At 39.4% G+C, this 19,511-nt stretch overlaps 1 long non-coding RNA gene across 3 annotated transcripts in view; it reads right to left on the reverse strand.

The window, feature by feature from the left end:
* Window positions 1–10,315: 10,315 nt before the first annotated feature.
* Window positions 10,316–19,511, reverse strand: part of LOC140683708 (uncharacterized) — a 34,524-nt gene continuing 25,328 nt past the window's right edge. For all 3 annotated transcript variants that reach the window (XR_012055056.1, XR_012055054.1, XR_012055055.1), the window contains one exon: window positions 10,316–12,191. This is a non-coding gene — a long non-coding RNA (uncharacterized lncRNA). The remainder of the gene's footprint in view (window positions 12,192–19,511) is intronic.

Below are 19,511 nucleotides of genomic sequence, written 5' to 3' on the forward strand. Positions count from 1 at the left end.
CCTGAGCTTCTGTCTTATCAGACTTCAGCACGGGTCACTAGTCTCTAATGAATTTTATGGGTAATCTGGAGAATGTTTCTAATATGTTAGAAAGATTGTGATAAGCTCTTTATTCATTATCCATCCTAGAGCGTGACTCTCTGGGGGTGAAACCACTTCTCAGGGTTGTTAGGCTGTTTAATGCTCACATATATATTTCTGAAAGGTCAATAAGATCATGCTGGCTGGCTTGTAAAGAAGTAACGTAATTGCACCCACTAGTAAAACCTGATGCAATACTGATTATAGTCAATAGAAAGATGGAAAATGCTAGTCCTTTTTCAGTGAAGATATTATAAGAAAAATCATGAGTGTGTGGAACTTCACATAAAATAGTGACTGCCCTCTGTTCCAAGAGATTTTCACTTTCTTGTGGTAAATGCTGTACAAAATGGACTGAAATAATCAAACAATGCAAATGATAATAGGTGTTTTTTCCCTATGTATATTTTTTCAGAACAAGCTACACGGAGGAGGAGCAATGTCACTTATTTGTGATGCTATTCAAGAAGCTCTCTCTCTGTGACTTTTTTCTAATACATTCTGAAGCTTGAAGATGTGAATTGAGGGGAAAGTGCAGTTAGTAACAAAGAGATCTTGGTTGGAAAAGGAAAAGTTTGTTCTAGTGAGACATCTAGCTGCCCTTGCATGCTAGTATCAGTAGAAAGTAGAAAAAAAATGGTTGCATACAAAGCTGAAAGTTTCAGATGCAATTAGGAAAAAATATTTTTTTATTCATCAGTGAGAGTAAGCTGACAAATCACATCTCTGCTGAGGTCCCTTTAAGTCTAATACATGCCTAAATTCAAACATGAAGGTTCCAGCACAAATAATCAGATTATTTTCTTTTCAACCCTAAGAGTTACGTGCTTTTCTGGAGTAAGATCTGTATAAGAGAAAAAGGGCCAAGTCTACCCAGCTGTAATCCCAGTGAGCTCACACCAGGTTTGAATCTACTCCAGGAAAGATAAATGGCTGCATATCCATAATTTGCAGGACTATAAATATCAAGAACACTGCTGATGTCAGACTGGTGTGTACAGTCCTCCCTCAGGTGACATTTCTGTTGGCTATGAGATGAGTGGCTTCTAGAAAAGGACTACAGGACTGAGCTGCTATGGCTTGTTTTAAAAATTTATCCTTAAAACCCTTGATGTCCCATTTCCTGTGCTTTCCCACTGAGGGTTTTTAGCTTGTTTTAGCAGAGGTTTTTTTCATGACATGATGCGAATATTACAGCTTTAGCATTTGAAAGACTGAATGCTGGCTGTCATGCTATTCACACTGGTGTTGGGACTCGCCCCTTTACTGAGACTGCTGAGGGCTAAATTTTGCCCTGACCCTTTCAGTTTTTGGACTCACAACAGAAGTGTGGCACCTGGAGGGGAAGACAGACACAAGAGTTGTCTATTCTGAGCTCATTCATGGACTGTAGCTAATAAATCTTAATTAGTTAATGACTGTTTTGGTTCCAGTTCTTGGCATGTTCAAACTGTGTCTCCAAAAGGGAACAGAAGAGGTCAAAAACTTGGGTATTACTTCTTCATTGTAACAATGAAGTTTTTAAAAGTCCAGGGCTTTTATTCTGAAATTTATTATGCATTCTTTATTTTGGCAGGTCTGAGATAAACCAGCAAACATACTAATGAAGACAAGAACTGTCCTAAGGAAATACCTCCTGTTAGTTAATAAGCAGACACAGTGGCCTGGATTAGGAAGAAACATGACAATATTGTTGAAAATGAAGACATGTATATCCTAAGTGAAGCCAATGGGTTCACAGAAGCCAGGGCTGTGTAACCTGCTGCTGCACATCAGGGTTCCAGGAGAGGAAATGAACATTACACATGGTGAGAGCAATGATACACCAGGGTGACATAAATTTACTGCTTAACTGCATTTCATCTCAGAAATTTTAAAGTAGCATTTCTGTACTGAGACAGATTCCGGAAGAACGGCTATCCAGTGCAACATGCCTTCCAAATTGAAAGATGATTGTCAGCTCTCTGGTTCATTAATTTTTATCTTCACTGATAAATGAACATTAAGTGGTCAGTTGTTGACAAAAACCCTCTTTTTAATTGGATATGTGCACTGGACCTTACATAACCTGGCAACATACTATCATCCCTGGACCTTGTCACTAGATAAAGCCATCTTGGCTTCTACAGGAATGCGGGTGTTCTGTGTCGACATTTCTGCTGTTTGGAAGAGAAGATCCCAGACATATATGCTCTAATACAAAAACAGGAAATCTTCCAAAGTTTTGGTTGAGTAGAAATTTGCCCAAAATAGGCAATAACCAAGGGAACCTCATTTGAAGCCAACTAGAGGAAGTTGCGCAGCTTGCACATTGTTCATAGGTCTCGAGGCAGATATGACCAAGCACACTGAGAGTTGTTTGCAAGAGATTAAGGAGAGACCAAAGAGTCCCCTACTCAGGAGTTTTGATGTGACTCTGTCTCTCCACGGGCCTCCTAGGGAAAGGAAGGTCAAGATGTCACTAAAGAGACTGTGCCTGCATCTGCCAAAGTTTACTTAACTCATGGTGGGCCCACAAGTAGGAAAAAACTTGCCAGCACTGTCTCTTTTTTGAATAGAATTCCAAGATACATTCTAAGAGAATTTCAATGGCTGTGAAAGCTAGAGTTCATGAACTGCATATTTTTCTTTTTCCTTCTTTTTTGTTTTGTCTTCTGGATTTCTTTTTAGCTGGTGATTTATCTCTAGCTGGGAAATCTCCCAGTCTTTTGAAATACTTAAATTTTCGTTTTGGAATTGCTACAGGTCTATATGAGGGTCAGTCAAATTCCCCATCACAACAGATAATACTGTAGACACACCAACTTCAGAACAGCTTCAGCTGTTCTCTACATACATGACAGTTCCAGCCTAGTCCCAAATCCTGGCCATCACCCCACTGCTACCAGTGCTCAGTCCTACACAAGGAACGGCAAACAGTCCAGGGCCCTCTCCTCACACAGAACTCCTTCAGACAGCCAGAATAAAATGGTTGGTTTCACATCTGTACGATTGCTTATTTAGCCCATTTAATGGCAAATGCTCACCACGATGAGCCACCAGAACATCTGAAAGAAGACCACATACTGGAAGAAGAATGGTGACAAGCAGCTGGGGAACAGCAAGGGCAGATCCCACCTGCCCTAACATAGCTGGAACTGGAAAGGACCAATGACAGCCAAAACATTCCCCTATTTGAAATAATCCTAAACATTCACTAGAGAGTGAAAAGTCACTCTCACAATGTGCTGTTGCCTTCTCATGCTGCATCTTTTGAGCTTTGTGGTCCTTTCTCTTCAGTAAGTTATGTGTAACAAATTAAGAAGTGCTGAAATAGGACCAGTTTTATGGTTTGCATTAGTAGTCCATGGAGCTCTGAAAAGACAGTTCCTACAAAAGGCAAGTTACCACAACTGGCTTGTCAAGAGTGCTCTCCTGGTGTCTATCGTGTGATCCCACTGCTTGATGCAGTTCCAGGAGGCAAAATCATCATAACCAAAAGGGAGTTCAGAGAAGGGAGGCTGATAATAAGCCTGGTCTTAATTTGATAGCTGCATTGCTTAATTCCTAATTTATTTTTATGTTAGTTTTAATGACCCAGACTGAGTGATAATCTGGGGCTTCTTTGCTGGGTGTTGATGGATTTAAGTTGTTGAGGTTTTCTTTTTGTTCTTTTTTATCTATTTCATTATGTTTCAGTTTCGTTAAGTAACATAATAAAGTTATTAATAAAGTTAAAGCATTTCTGTCATTGAATAAAACAGTTCAGAATCTTTAAAGAACAGAGTAGAGATCATCCAGCCAACTTAAAAGCCTGTATTTAAATCTTACTTAGTCAACTTATTTAAATCACATGTTCTTACATGTTCTGTCACTTGAAAGTTGTTTCCTTTGAAACTTTCCCCTTTATGCTTTCATACAGGAAATACGATAAACTTGTTTATTTCATTTGTCAGTTTTGTGTTTCTGAATTTCTTCATCAAATCTGTTATCTTCCTTAAGTATCCAATCTTTGCCCAAGTTATGTGCAGAGAGGAGAATGGTTTTATTGCTGCAATTCCAGTGATGGAAAGACAAGAAAAGAGCAAGCAGAGGTGCTGACTTCTGAGAACTACACGGAAAAAAAGACATTATATGGGCATTTTATTTTGGAGGCAATCTTGCAAGATGAGAAAGTCCAGTATTTTTAGGATCATGGGATAAACTAATGTTGGAAAAATCTTCCAGAGGTTAAATAGTTTAACTTTTCCAGTCTAATGATGCATCACAGTCAAATACTTGCTGATGTCTTTACTCTTTTTCCTGGCCTTGTATTTTCTTAGTGAACTCTATCTTCTTTTTACTTTGAACTGGCCTTATCACATCATTAGCATTTGCATAACAGGAGTGCATTTTATTTATTAGTGAACTGGCAAGAACTAATTAGAAACAAATGATCTGTAGGCTGGAGAGCTGCTGAAATCAGCAATAAAGGCAATTTTTAAAATATGCTTGTGAAGAGGACCCTGATACACGTGGAAGCCTCTCTCTTTCCTTGTGTAGTGTGGAGTTTTTCAAATTCTTCAGCTTTCACAAGGGGGAAGAGGATGATAGGCCTCAGACATTAACAAACTCAGGGGAAGGAGAGAAACAGCAGCTTTTCACAGCTCCATTTCGAAGGGGAAAGAAGACTGGGAATCCCCAGGGTCTCTTTAGGCAGGAAGAGTTACTTTAAGAAGAAAAATATGATAACTGTTGAGAAATAAGCAAATTTCCAAATTTTTTTTAGCATTGCATCATTCATTCTCCCGCAAGAAATCTCTCCACTTAATGCCCTGAAGAGGAGAGACACTTTCTACTATGGAAATGTTGGTAGGGTTAGCCATACATTTTTGTATGTATCTTTGGAAAAGACAAGAAATGCTATGTCTAGATGCAAGAAAAGGCCAGCCTTACTTGCTACTCCCTAGTTTTCACCAAGTATATATGTCTTTTCTTTTCCAAGGTCTATTTTACTGGTATTATTTCTCCTGCTGTAATGCCTCTATTCAGAGAGGAATACCAAAGTTGTCTCTGTTTTTATGAAAGTGGCAAGGACTGGTTACAACCACAGTGTAAAGGAAGTTACTGAGCTTACTGTGGACCACTGCTAGGAAGAAAAGTCCTGGCAAATCTGTGCTCAAGCAGCCTGTGAGCAGATGAAAGGTAACAGAAGTGTTCAACAACATGCACTGACCCTCAGCTAGTTAGTGAAGTGAGGCTGTCAAACAAAACTGGGCAAACTGCACCCCCATGGTTTTATTTTGTATTGTGTATGCCAGCCTTGGTGTTTCTATTTATGTGGCTGGTAGCCAAAAATTATTTAAAAGGCCTTTTCAGACTGTAGCAAGGAAAATTTCCCTTCCCTGTTTCGAGCTTGGGGGTCTAACAGATTCACCCTTTCTGTCTAGATGGCAGAAATTCGGGGTTAGGACTGCCTTTTTCCTTGGTGCTTGCACAGTTTACATCACAAAATCATACTGATTAATACCTAGAACTTTCCAAACAGAATGAGCCCAAATTTAATAATGATTGTAGCAGGATTTTAACAGTCATTAACCATGAATATTTACTTCTATAAGTTTTCTTTCCCATGCAAAACACGCATACATGTGGATGCATTTTTAAGGAGTTGGGAACTATTCAAAACAAAAGTTATTTTGAGGGTTAGGAAATAGCTTGTCTTACAGCTGCCAAGTGATTTTGGAATAACTCTTTGCATGATGGAGTGGAGGAAAAAATGGAGATAAAAACATCAGTCCTTCAGTTCAAGGAGACTAGATGTTTAAAAAAGGGAAGAGGAATAAGGAAAGCAGGCAAGGAAAAAAAGCTTTTCACCTTCTTCTGCTTCTCCATCTAGATCTGCCTTAGTTTTCTGTCCTGACAGTGAGAGGAGGAGCTCCATCTACATTCTCCTGTCTGTGCCCCTTGGCAGGCTAGATAAAAAAAGCAGGCAGACATTCTCCTGGATTTTTGTCTCTCACTTTAAGCAGGTTTGGAAGAGAGAAGGAAAACACGCATTGATGGGCATGTGGAAATGTCATTAGTCGCATTTAGATAAGTTTATAAATGTACAAAGTAGCTCTCAGGGCCAAACACAGGGTTGAGGTGAAACATCTGAGCCTCATCCAAAACTAGGGACCTTCAGCTGGTGTAAATCAGGTATTGTGATACATTCCAGCTGAGGCACCAGTAGGAGGATTCATCAGCCTGTAAAGTTCCTGACTTATATTTAGGATATTATAAAATGTTAGTGCATGGTTGCAATATGTGAGCACTGAAAAACAGTGGACTGAACAGTGAACTGCAACTGTCCCTTTGTTTCATTTTGTGCTTGTTCTGTATTTTAAAGCAGGAAAAGAGGATCCTTTACCTCCAGCACACTTTGTTCCAATTCCACAGGATGATGGAAAGCCTTAGGATGGGCATAGCCATTATCATAAACACTGACTCCAGCCTTGCACAACCTATGAAAGTTGCATACAGATACCAACATTTCTATAAACATGATACTGTTTTACTTTAATATTGTAGACTAAGATGAGGGTAAACCAACAAAAGTAAACCATTGCTCTTTCTTTTTTTTCTTTCTTCCTCTTAAAAAGAAACAGGCATTTTTGAGAGGAGAAAGGCTAAAGCCTATGCTGTAGTGGTGCTTACCTGGGGCCAGGACAACACAGTGAACTTCCACAAAACAATATTTTCATCTTAAAGCAACTAAAAATACAAAAAAAAAAAAAAAAAAAAAACCCACATGAAAAGTTATATGTATTATTATATAAAATCATTAAAATTCAAAATCATGCCATTAGTAAGTCTTTTGCTTAACAGATATAATGCAAGCTGAACACACGCACACCCTACCTCAAAATCTTGGTGACTTTTTGTCTTGTTTCCTGAAATTATCCTTTTCCCCAAGACATAAGAGTATTCTTTCTGGAGTTGGAGAGTACAGAATATATTTAGGATGGTTAATCTGATCAATCCTGCGGACAGGTAAGTTTTAAAATATGTATTTAGGTAGTCAGAGAAATTAGTTTTGGAAATACTATCTTAACCTCCCCCAAAGTTAGCAGGAAAATTAAGCTCTGAGATAAAGTTTATCAGTGTAGAGTTTACAAAGGAACAAGGGAAGAGTAGGAATGAGAAAAAGTATGGCACTGAAAGAAAAACAAGCACCAAGCCTTTTAAATTTTCTTGACTGTAAGTTGAATGGCCACTACTTCTTGGTATCAGGGCAAATTGCTTGCAATGACATTAACTCTTTTGATTTGCCATTAATGGGAAACCGCTTGCTTGGATGTTGCTGTAGAGTCAAATATCAGGGAGAAGATACACGTTCTACAAGTACAGAGGAACAGGCACATACACTTTGTCTTCAAAATAAATCCAAATCCTTCACCTGGCACTGTCAGGCCAGAAGGAGATGCCACACTGTGGGAAGCCTGCTGTGTGGCATTTCATTTTATCAAAGCCAGTTCCCACTTGTGAAATTCGATGTGTGGCAGACAGAGCATTGTCAGAAATTGTGGGGACAGTCAGTGTGGGCTCTCACTAAGTCCCAGAGTGCTGCTTACACCGTGAAGCACTCCTAGCCCTAGCAGCTGCAACCTATTTTCACAAATATCTGACAATTCTTTTTGGCTTCCTGCCAGTTTGAGCTGTACCAAACACTTCTTCCCCTAGCTCCACAGTCCTTTGCAACTGCAGCTCAAAACTTAGAACGTGTACCAAATGAAGCTCCTTTCCTCCCGGCAATGCGCCCGACATCCCACCCCAATTAATTAACCCAACAGTGGCTTTGTCTGTAGAAAGCTGCGACTTCCCACACTTTATCCTCCTCATTCAGCTTAAAGGCATCAGCACATTCCTGACTTCATCACTTGTTAACTCCCTTTTGCTAATAGCCAGTGCATCCTCTCTCAATGGCTCCTCTGATTTGATAGGACTTGAACTCTCACACAAAAAATGCTGAGGGCTGTTCACTTGCTATTATGGCATATAAAATTCTCTAAAATTGTGTTTTAGCACAGTTTCTGTATTCAAAATTGGGATGCTTTGAGACTTTCTCAGACCGTGTTGCAACGCTATTCATCTTGCAAGCATCTGGTAAGGAGCAGCAAAGCCTGAGAGATATCAGACCTCTACTGATTTGTGTTTGATTACCATTGGTTAATCCTTTGGAAAAGCGCCAGAGAACTTAACGAAGGTGGCAACAGAGTCATTCTATAAAACGTCAAGTGAAAAGTTATTTTCAGCAGCTATTCCAAAAAATAAAAAACCACATTCAATATAGCAGCATGATGCGTGTTCCAAACAGATTTCTACCTATGCTACCAAACCCTAGAATTTATTATACTTTTAAAAAATTACAATTAAATTAAATTAATTAAACCTAATTCTCTATTTATTTTTTAGAATTATAAAAATTATTTAAATCATCAAAGGGTTCTTCAGAGATCATCTGCACCACTCCCTAAGTACAGGTTAATTTACATCTTTTTCATTCTACACTTTTTGTTCAACAAGATCCTTAAAAAACCATCACTGATGAAGATCCTTTATGTAATTCTCTCATTTTCTTGAAATAGATTGCAGTGTTTAGTTTTGCATTTGATAGAGAGGTTTTAACTGGCTCACTCCTAGAATTTTTTGTTGAAGTAGACAGCAGCAATAGCTGCTTAGAAAAGAAGTTTGAAGTACAGGAAGCTGGGAAACTGTAAACCCATTAAATATTAAAAAGAATATCAATCTAATAATATTCCACAAAATATCAGGAATACTCAATTTGAAAAGTCAGAGGAAGCACATAAATTTTTTGCTGCTTATTTGACTCCAGACTGCTTGGATTAAAAGTACTTAGATGGTTAGACAATAATAAGCATTCCCATAAGATTTCTTTCAGCAATCTTCATATTCAACTATAATAAAATCAACTTCACCTGAAGTAATCAATACAAAAGTTCCTGAAGTCAGGGATGTTTTAAAGTGAAAAAATAAGTTCTTTGTCCTTTTCACACTACACAAAATAAATTCCAATCATTAGAAGATGATTTTTTCAGTTGAGAGGAGTGAAAAAGGAAAATCTAAAGATGTATTCAGTTCAGAGGAAAATCTAAAGATGTATTTGTTTCTAAACCAATAACCTTGAGTTAGCAGATGTATCCAGCCCCAGTCACTGAAGGCTGTACTTCAGCATAACGTTTCCTTACATCATTTTCTTTTCTTACAAAACTAATTATACTCACATTGAAAGTCACTACAAAATCATTGAATAGCTGACATTTTAAAACTGTTGCTAGAGTTTATATCTAGTAGATACTTTAGTACATGATTTGTTCCTCTCCAAACAAAATGGTCCACAGTCTCCTGTGCTTCCATCACTCCTTATGTCCAAAGGATTCTTCATTTTGTACAACATCAGCACTATATTTCTTGGATCTTAGTATTCACTGCAATTTTGCAGGTATTTATCACACCAATGTCACCAGACCAAGTTATTACTGTTATTAGCCTTCCTTTCTGCTTTGAGCTTTCTAGGCTGGCTTGAGGGGAAGCAAACTGACTATGAATAGGATTGCTCCAAGCCATTCCCTTTCTTTCCTTTAAGCCTTAGCTTCTGCCAAGGGCTGGACTGCAAGGAGGAAGAAAAACATATGGGAAAGCTCGCAGTCCTGCCTGATGGTTGCTAGGAAGTGTGCAGACAGCTGTAAATTAGAGTAGCCTCTGTTACATTTTACAGAAATATTCGTCTGAGCAAGCCAAAAGTGCTGCTCACTTTGGGTTGTGCGTAAAGGGGCATCGCAGACCTTAAACCCGAAAATCTTCAGCAAAGATTTTTTCCCCTTCATTCTAGACAATAGATTGCCAGGACAAAGCTGTCAGGAACAAATCAATGAATGTACATGTTTCACCTGGTAATTCCCTCTGTTTCTAGCATCTGCTAGAAATTTCCCAGAAATTATTGCAGTCATGATGCCACCAGTTGTTATGGGACCTAGAACTGCAGGAACAGGTCAGCAGCTGATATGCAGTTTGGGAAAGCTGCTGAAATGGAGAAGATATATCCAGACTGAGGTCCACATCTCACCTTCTAAACACTAGTCTTCAGAGGTTGACCATGGATAAGATTTGTAGTACAAACCAGGCAGCCAAGGCATCTACCTCTCCAGCCATCTCCCTTTGGAACTGCTGTAACATGGAATTTTTTATGTAGAAAGAACAACGGCTATGCCCATTATTTTTTCATAGAATATTGCAGAGAGTACCAGTCAGAAAGTTTTTACTGACTAGCATTTGACATCTATAGAGTGAAAATTAAGTCCATGCCTGCAGAATACTTTTTACAATCTACGTAGATTTTGCCCTATGAACAATCCTACATATTCGCATTTCCTCCTGCTTCCTTTGAAACCAGCACCAAAACTTCTAACTAAATGAGATTTGAAATCTATCTGCAGTTTGTGTGTTTTCTGTCAGAAACAATTGGGCACAAGAGTAAGAAAAGTTTTCAACATACCTGTAACTTATACATTTGTTAGGAAGCAAACAACATGTTTGACTTCTGATAATCAGTATATTTTCCTCTTCATTGTAAAATGTAAGTAACAATAACATAAACCAGCCCTGTTTAAACTCTTGTTTATAGAATTCAAGTAGTATTACATTTTTTTGAATAGCCAGACTAGAATAAGCATTAAAGTAGCTTTCATGCAACTCATAATGCCAAAAAATAAATGCAATTCTGCACATTCTTTCCTGAGAGCATCCACAAATGACGTGCAAGGCATACACATTGGCCAGAGGCCATGAGCAAAAGCATTGTGTTAAAACTTTGTATGACATCAAGCCAAAAAACTACTTAGCATTTGTATCTCAGATCTCAACTGAATTATGAATTAAATAACCAAATCAAAACAAAAAGCATACAGCACACTACATCATGTATCTTGGTTATGCACACACATATACACATGCGTGTAAGTGGCATGGATCTGTTGTGAATGGATATAACCTTGGTGTTCTTGTGTGTGCATACACTTGGATGCAAGACAGGGGCAAAAAAAATATTTGGAGCAACATTCAGAAAAGAACACACTCCCTATGCCAATAAGTGGATTATATCCCAGGTGGGCTCCCTCTGGTGTTGAGAAGATAATGTATTTCCCCATTCAACCCTATTTTTTCATATCCATCAACGAGGGTGTTTAAAACTGCTAAATGGATTTATTATGGCAGAGTTATTATTCACATAGACCCTTATGGATGGTATAGAATAGTATAGCTTTTCTACTAGCTCTCATCCAGTGTTCATAAATAATATTTGAGGCGCATATATATATATATGTATCTAGATATCTGTGCACTTTACTACACTCAAACAGCATTCCATGTGTGTACAGATCCCTTCTGACCTGAGAGACGCTGCAGTGCCATACTGTGAAACTCACTGCCTGTAAGCAGTGTAACTCTTCACAGTTAAACAGGAGAATCTGAATGCCCAGCGAACAGCAAGCCCCGCAACAACCAGGATCTGATTCTCCAATGTGTGGAGCATTTTTGTAGTGCCTCTTAATCTCGAATCATGTCTACTGAAACACCTGTGCACTTGTGAAAGTCCAGCCCAGGAACCATGTGAGGCACCCCAGCTATTGGGGGAATACATAATTATCTATTTAACAGCCAGTTTCTTAATTTTGGAAACCCAGGACTCTACGTTGTTTAGGAGCATCGCGGCATAGACAATGGGTAGAATAATTTTAGCCATGAACATTAGCTAGGCACCTTAACCCAATCTTCTTCCACTTTATTTACCACCTTCCACTACACCTAAGCAAGTAGTTCTGGAGATTATTTCCCTCTTGTGCTACAAAACTATCATTGAGTGAGAGAGTACAAATACCATTTTTGCCCTTATTTCCCAGATGATAAATGCTGAACTGTTTGTTTTGTGATGCAATCCTTTCCTTGGAAAAACATCATCTTCCTTTTTTGTCCCAAGATGGAGGCGGAATCACGGTGACTCCAGGCTGGCTAGCTGGAAGCGCATGACCTCCCTGCAGCCACGGCACACCTCTCTCCTGCTGAAGTTCACAGCAGAGCTGGGTCACTTCCTGCAAAATGACACAGAAGGGAGAAGGAGACAATAAACACACAGGGCCAGCATTTGTTCACAGATGTTCACTGACAGGAGAGAAATAAGGAGACTAGGCTCAGCTTCCAAGGTCCAGGGAGAGCATGTCCTCATTATCCCAGAGCTCTGCTCCTGCTCCCAGCACGCCCAACTTTCCCCTTCCTCCTCCTCAGCTCCTGCAAGCCCTCCTTCTCCATCTCACTCTTGCCTTCCAGCTCACGGCTCATTCATTGCCACCCACGCCCCGGCTGCTGCCGCCTCTGTCCTCGCACCCCGTGCGCTGATACATGCCGGCAGCACAACGCTTGGGCCAGATCCCAGGCCTGGTGAAAGCCGGGGAAAAACCCAACATTCGCTCTAGTGGCCTTCTTGGCCTGAGTCCTGAACACATAAAAGCAAAACTGGTGTTAATTTTCCTTTCCCTCGGACAGTGCTGTTAGAGTTGGCACGCTCTCCTTCCACCGGTGAAATAAAAAGCGGGGGGGTGGCAGCTGGGGGAGCAGGAGCAGAGGAAGAACAGAAACCATACGTAAAAGGAGGAATGATTGCACACATGTGCTATGAATTCTTCAGCTCAGATTAATGTTTTCCTGTGAATTTAATCGGCTGCCTTCTGGTTTCGGCCAGATGACCAGTTACATTTCAGGACAGCTATAACGTGGAATCTAAATGAAGTATTTGAACAATGGGCGCCAATGTCTGTGATCTATTCCAGAAAATTATTAAATAAACAAAAAACACTGGAACTTCTAACTGCAGAGCATAATTATTATTCTTATTCATTCACATGTAGTATTAATTCCTACTACTGACAAAAAGCCCCACAAACCAATTGCTGCTTCAAGGGGTAAGCTGTTCCTGCATACTTATCAGATGTATGGCATTGAGATCTTTTCTTAATGAATAATCTAGCATATTTATTAGAACAACTAGAGGGTCTCACTGCAAATTAACTAAATTTGAATACTATTGTTATTAAAATGCTCTCCTTCCCAATACCACACTGTTGTCAAATGGCACTGAAATAAAAAAACTGCGATAGCTGTTAGAGTGGGGGGACCAAATAAGAGTAGCAAAAGTGGCAAGAGACTTTTACTGTTGTCCTCTCTTAGATGTGGATTTAATTCTTTTCCCCAACCTGTCTGCTGACCTGCGCTGGTGAATTGGCTCTGGTTCAGTTCAGGCAGCCAGTTCAGCATCGTGGAAGTGTCAGCATGATCTACCTGTGGGCCAGGTTCCCCCCTTACTGCCCCCTGTGTGGGCTAATCTTTAACAGCTACCGAGAGTCATCATCTGCAAAGGAAAACTCCCAGCTGGCGTCAACCCACCACAGCTTCCTCCCAGACCAGCTACTCTCCTTCTCTGCGTGGGTGTGGACACATGGCACAGGACATTTCCTCATGCCTTTGCCAGTTCTTCACTGGCTGGTGGCATAATTCACTGGAAAAAACGTCCCTGATCCAAATCACAATCTGTTCCAGCCTTATGAGTTTGCAGAACTAAGCAGCACGAGAGAACAAAGCAGAAAGCAGCTGTTTGTGCTTGGGGACAATTATGCACAGAATTAAATTACTATTCCTGCATTTATTAGGAAACATCCACTCCACCCTGTGCCCAGGTCCCCCAGAGTCCAGCAACCAGGGTGAGGCAACTGATCACCGACAGCTCTCATGAAAATGCTACATGTAATCAAATCTGGAGGCATCTTCTGAAGTAAATGTGGTTCCGTGGATGTTGCCCTAGAAAGGGTGGAGTTACATAATACTGTCAGAAGGAACAATTAAAAAGGCAGATTGTAGGGCCTTGGCTGTGCCTTATCACTCCAATCTATCTCTGCCATCTTGGTCTGGACAGCATTTGTCAGAGCATCCTGAGGGAAGGGAAGGGGTCATCACATAATAGAAACATCTTGCAATCACATGACAGCACCTTTCAGAAATAGACCTCAAGTCCCTTTATCAGTTCTACTCCATAAGTGTGTACCATCGAAACTATGATATCTGAATTCACTTTGACCTCTTATATGTGCTGAATCTGCTTTGCAAATAAAATGCATTGATTTGATTCAGCTGACAACCATGACAAAAGTAGATCTTCTGTAATTCTGGGTAAGAGGCCATTTCTCTTTTGAAAATGTACCCAGTCATCCTTAAAAGCATCTAGTGGGAGTTACATTTCCACAGGTACTGGAAAATCATATGCCTGTAATTCAAATGCCACAAATGTAAATATTTAGAATGATAACAAATTTTAATCCGCTTCTCAGAAAACCTCCTGACTCTGTTCAGACTCCATTTCTGCTCAGGAGGCAATAATGACTGAAAATATCTCTAAGTGGTGTATATGTATGTGCCTAATTACCATCCCATTCTCTGAGCTGACTCTGGATGGAAATCTAGGATTACAGAACACAGCAAGGACAAGAGCCAACGTCTGGGAATTGAAGCTCAGCAAATCTAAACTGAAGTACAATGGAAATTTTTTAACAGATGGGGTAATTGACCATAAGAACAGTTCATGGAGAGTTGTGATGAATTCTCTCCACCACTTGCAATTCCTAAATCAGGACTGGATGTTTTTCCAGTAGATAGACCAAACAAGAATTAAGTCAGCGAAAGCTAATGGCCTCAGTTGTAGCAGAGGTCAGACAAAAGGATACCAAAGGCCTCTCTCAGCCTTATAGTCTTTGAATCTCCTAAATAAAAAGTTCAGGGTTTGCAGATTGTAGCATAAATCCTATTCTATATCAGTCTGCTTTCAAACTTGGGCAATGAAAGGAGAAGAAAAATAAACAGATGCTGCAAGACAAAGTCATGTGAGTGATGAACAAAAATCCCTATCCATGCATCAAGCATGGCAGAGCATCTTCCCAGGGGTCTGTCTTATCAGCGACCTGCTTTACTTCGGCCTATTTGTCAGTGGCAGAAAAAGAAAACAGCCCCAGAACCCGATAACTATATAGGACTGATTGTATCATGTAGTGATAATGAATTTGAATAGCTCTATTAGAAGAGCAGTGTGGCCTGAAGTATCCCTCCCCTTTTCATGGATGGCAACTTTTCTGGGTTGCCTCTTATCTAACAACAGGGTGTTTTTCCAAGGCACAAATTCTTTAAAAGCAGAGAAGTGTTAAGAGATTCCTTCCTTGCTTGATAGGAGTTACCTCCTCTTGGATGTGACAATTTGATGGCTGAAATCCAGATCAGGCCTGAGGAATGGTCCGGTTTTAAAAGAAAAAGGAAGAAAATAGATATCTGTTTCAAAAGCAGGCACTATGACAAATCTGCTTGGGAGCATAGCCAGCCAAACAGTTGACTCATCACAGCAGAGCAGACCGTGAACTCCAGCATCACGAGGAAGAGGACAGGAAGAAGCAGCAAAGGCAAAGAGGGTGGTGAGAATCTCTTCAAGAGGGTCTGTGATTGCAGGGTTTGGCCTGTAGAAAAACCATGTCCAGGACTGCAAAATACACTGCTTTACAAGGGCTCCCTCAGAGTAGGGCTTATTTTGGACTTTCACGGGGTCCTAAAAGCTGATGACTTGTGGCCCATTTCATGTGTTGGTGTTTTCCTATCGTAAATTTCTCAATATGCATTTTCTGAATGAAAAGTAGATTCTCAAAAGTATTAAAAAGTCTGAGAGAAAATATGCAAAATTTTGCCCAGCTCTCTGACAACTCTTGTTATTCTGTTCCCTGTATTCATATTTCCATACTACCAGCATGCACTGCACAGAGATGCGACATTTACAGGGATGTTTAGGAAGAGAAGTTCTTGGAAGTCAGGTTTCTGAAAGTCAAGTAAGTACCTACTAGGAAATAAGAAGAAAGCAGAAAGAGATGGAATTTTATGCTACTTGGAGCTGCATTTTCAGAATCCTTTTCATTATTTCACTCCCAAAAGAGAGTCTATTCCTCAAGCAGTGGCAACATTTAATAGATTGGTGCCACAAACAGGCTGGGTGTACCTCTGAAAGTTTTGTAAAGATCAAAATTAAATCCATTTTCTGCAACAAGTCGTTTTGCCTCAGTAAATTCCATTCAGGATGCAAACTGTATCTTTTTGTCAGATACTGCATAAAATTTATGTAAGAGTCCTCATCTAGACAACCTAAGATAAAACAGATGAGACACAAAGAACACTGAATGAAAGAAAATCACTCATTTGGAGTGGGTGAGTGAATGTCTAATGCAGCTATGCATGATACACTTGTGATCATATTGCAAATGTTTGAGCATTAGGATGTGAACCTCTATTCCTTAAATGCCAACATTGTTCCAGAACCACAGCACTCACATTCAGAAAACTTTCTGGAATGATAGAATAGCCTTGTTAAATTTTCATCTAAATTACGAACTACAGCCCACTATCAGCACCAAACTTTTAGACATCTCTACATGAAGTTTGAGTTCACAGCAAACGCTTGAAATATTGCCACAGTCTTTGGTGGGAGTAGACAGAAGCAAGTAATCTGGTACGCTGTGCCTAATGGTGCTCTGTCTCTTATGCGTCAGAATAAGGATTAAAACAACCTATTGGATAAACAGTCAATTTCCCAGTCTTTCCTGTGTCCCCAAGGGGGTTTATTTTATGCTGTAAAATATAAGTTTGGACTGCAATTATCACGATCTTCACTTGCATATTTACAGATGTTGCTGATGGTGATAAACTTATCTAACTTTCTAAGAGTCCAGACACAATATATTATCTTGATGACCATTTATGGCAGTGGGAACTCCACAGATTAGCTAAATGTTGGGAAAATTGGGAATTTCTTTTTACAGTGACAAAATTTCCTACTTTTTAATTTTACTGGGCAGGGGCACACCTCTCAGAGTTTCTATTACATGAAAAGGTACATCTCATTTCTCTGCTGGATCAAAAATAGTTTCAGAAACTGTAAATACAATATGATATTTATCAGATGAAAAACTGTACTCATTTGCCAAAGTGCAAACCGGGATGAGACTTGCAGCTCCTCACATGCTGGTGGTCTCCTGTAATGGGTTTGCATATGCGACACCACAGCCCCCCTTCCCTCTCCCCCTCACCACTGCGTTCCTCCCAGCCTCCAACCTTTTGCTTGTCAGCACTAAGGTCTGTCCAATTATTCACCTTTTCAAAAGTGATTTATTTTCAGGATAACCTAATAATGTCAAAACCAACATTGTTATGCTCTATCACCCACCAGGATGGGCCAGGGAAGGAAGGGGGTAACCGTATTGATCCATTTTGCCTTGCAACTTTTACCTGAGGACAGAGGAATTCTACAGCCAATGACTTAGGAATCATTAGGTCAGTTTATTGTAAACAACTCCCTACTCCTCCTTCACACTTCCTAATAACATTACTCTGTAGCATTTCGAGCACTCTTGCCTACCTCCTGTTTCAGAGGGAATTAGTTTTTTCATGCAGCTCCATCTCTGCTGATAAGGCATTACACAAGCTGACCAGTGATTTGTGCCACTGAAGAAATTAAGTAGAGTTTGTCAGACTGTTTTTCCTCCAAAGATTTTGTTAACAAAAATGAGAGTGCTCTTGGCAAATAGTTCTTTTTCATCTTACAAGGGACTGGTTGAGTCTCAACTTAAAATGTGCAAACTGGCAATTTTGCATCCCAAAATAAGTGCTTCAGGAAAATCAAAACTAGCAGAGTAATTTCTCTGTTCCTGTTTCCTTTCTTGTAAGGAATAATTTCCACCACTGGCATAATCTCTATCAATTTCTACCACATGTTACCTGGCTGATGTTGGCAGAATACTACTTAACATTGTTTTTACTTCTCCCTCTTTTTTTTTCTGGCCACTGCCCATGCAGTGGCTGCAGCACCAATGATACAGGTTGTGTTCTGTTGAAACGTGGCACAATGGAGGAACAAATTACTCTCTCCCTGTTCATGCTATACGAAAACCAGGCAAGACTCTGTACAAAGATTTGTGATACTTTTAAAACAAATTGTAACTGCAGCTGAAAGAGGGCTGAGAGAATTTATTAATGTTACATTCTCTTATATATACGAGCAAAATCTCATGAACTCTTGTTCCATGACTGTGTTCATTCCATTTTTTGATGCAGCAGCCAATTCACACAGTGGCAAGAATGTCCTTAAGGCTGCATAGATACTCGGGTTTGCAGCTCCTGGGGAACGTGGAGAGATCCCTGTACTCTGTTTTAAGTAGGAGTCAGCAGATAACTAAGGATAATCTAATTTGTGCAAGGAATATATTTCATTTACATTTTGGTCTCAGAAAAAGCAAAAGCACAGTAAACAACATCTTATCTACACCCATATATTCAGCTCAATTCCGTGGAGTTTTGCCACTGACTCAAATTGGAACAAGATCAGTCCTTAATCATTAAAAAAACACACTTTTACTCTTGTTCTTCTGCACTTTCTGCAATATATTATACCAGAATTGAAGAGACTTCTTTTTAGGAATGAACAAGCATTCTGGTATATTCCATGACAAATTTCTAGTGTAATAAATTGCCCACTTCATGTCAAATTTTTACATGAAGCCATTTTGCAAAAGTTTCTGTTATGGATTCTGTTTTTTCATGCATGGGCAAATAAATATTTGATTCCTGACATTCTTGCTATATTATTTTTCATTTAAAAGTTGGAAATTAGAAAAAAAGTAATCTATTCTGCTTGTTTCCTCCATGAGAAAAAATTTAAAAGACAAAGTTTTTTAATAAAACTTATTTGCAATCCAACTAGAGGGTCTGAAATGAATCCTTGTTATTGTATCCTTGTACTTTTACTTCATTAAAGCTACATAAAAAGTAGGATTATCTATTTTATTTAACTAAATAACTTAAAATGTTTTCTTCAATTATAATCCTGGAGATAATGTGTGTTATTTATTATAAGATTAAATGAGGAAATAAGCACCTGAAATGTCACTTTAAATGTGCTTATTTCTGGTCCCTTCTGAAGAACTCCTTCTCACATATCCCATATGACCATTAACAAAGCTCATTATATTGCAATTTGCTGATTATCATGTAAATCTGTAAAAATCCAGAGACCCCAAACAAAAACCACAAGTAGAATGGGATAATGTCAAACCAAGAAGTTCCTAACCAAATACCAAATTCCACTGATCCACTTCTTATTGCCAGCCTGATTCCCTAAACAGGAGATGGGGAACCATTACAAATTAAATGTTTCTGCTTTTTTGTTTGCATATGAATGACACCGAGAATGTTTTTCGTTTAACTGTCTTACCTGGCACTGAATCCTGATGGACCTACTCACTTCCTAACACTGAAGGATGTCTCTTATTAGGCCTTTGTAT

Source organism: Taeniopygia guttata, chromosome 3 (genome assembly GCF_048771995.1).
Source record: "Taeniopygia guttata chromosome 3, bTaeGut7.mat, whole genome shotgun sequence".
NCBI classification, from domain to species: Eukaryota; Metazoa; Chordata; class Aves; order Passeriformes; family Estrildidae; genus Taeniopygia; species Taeniopygia guttata.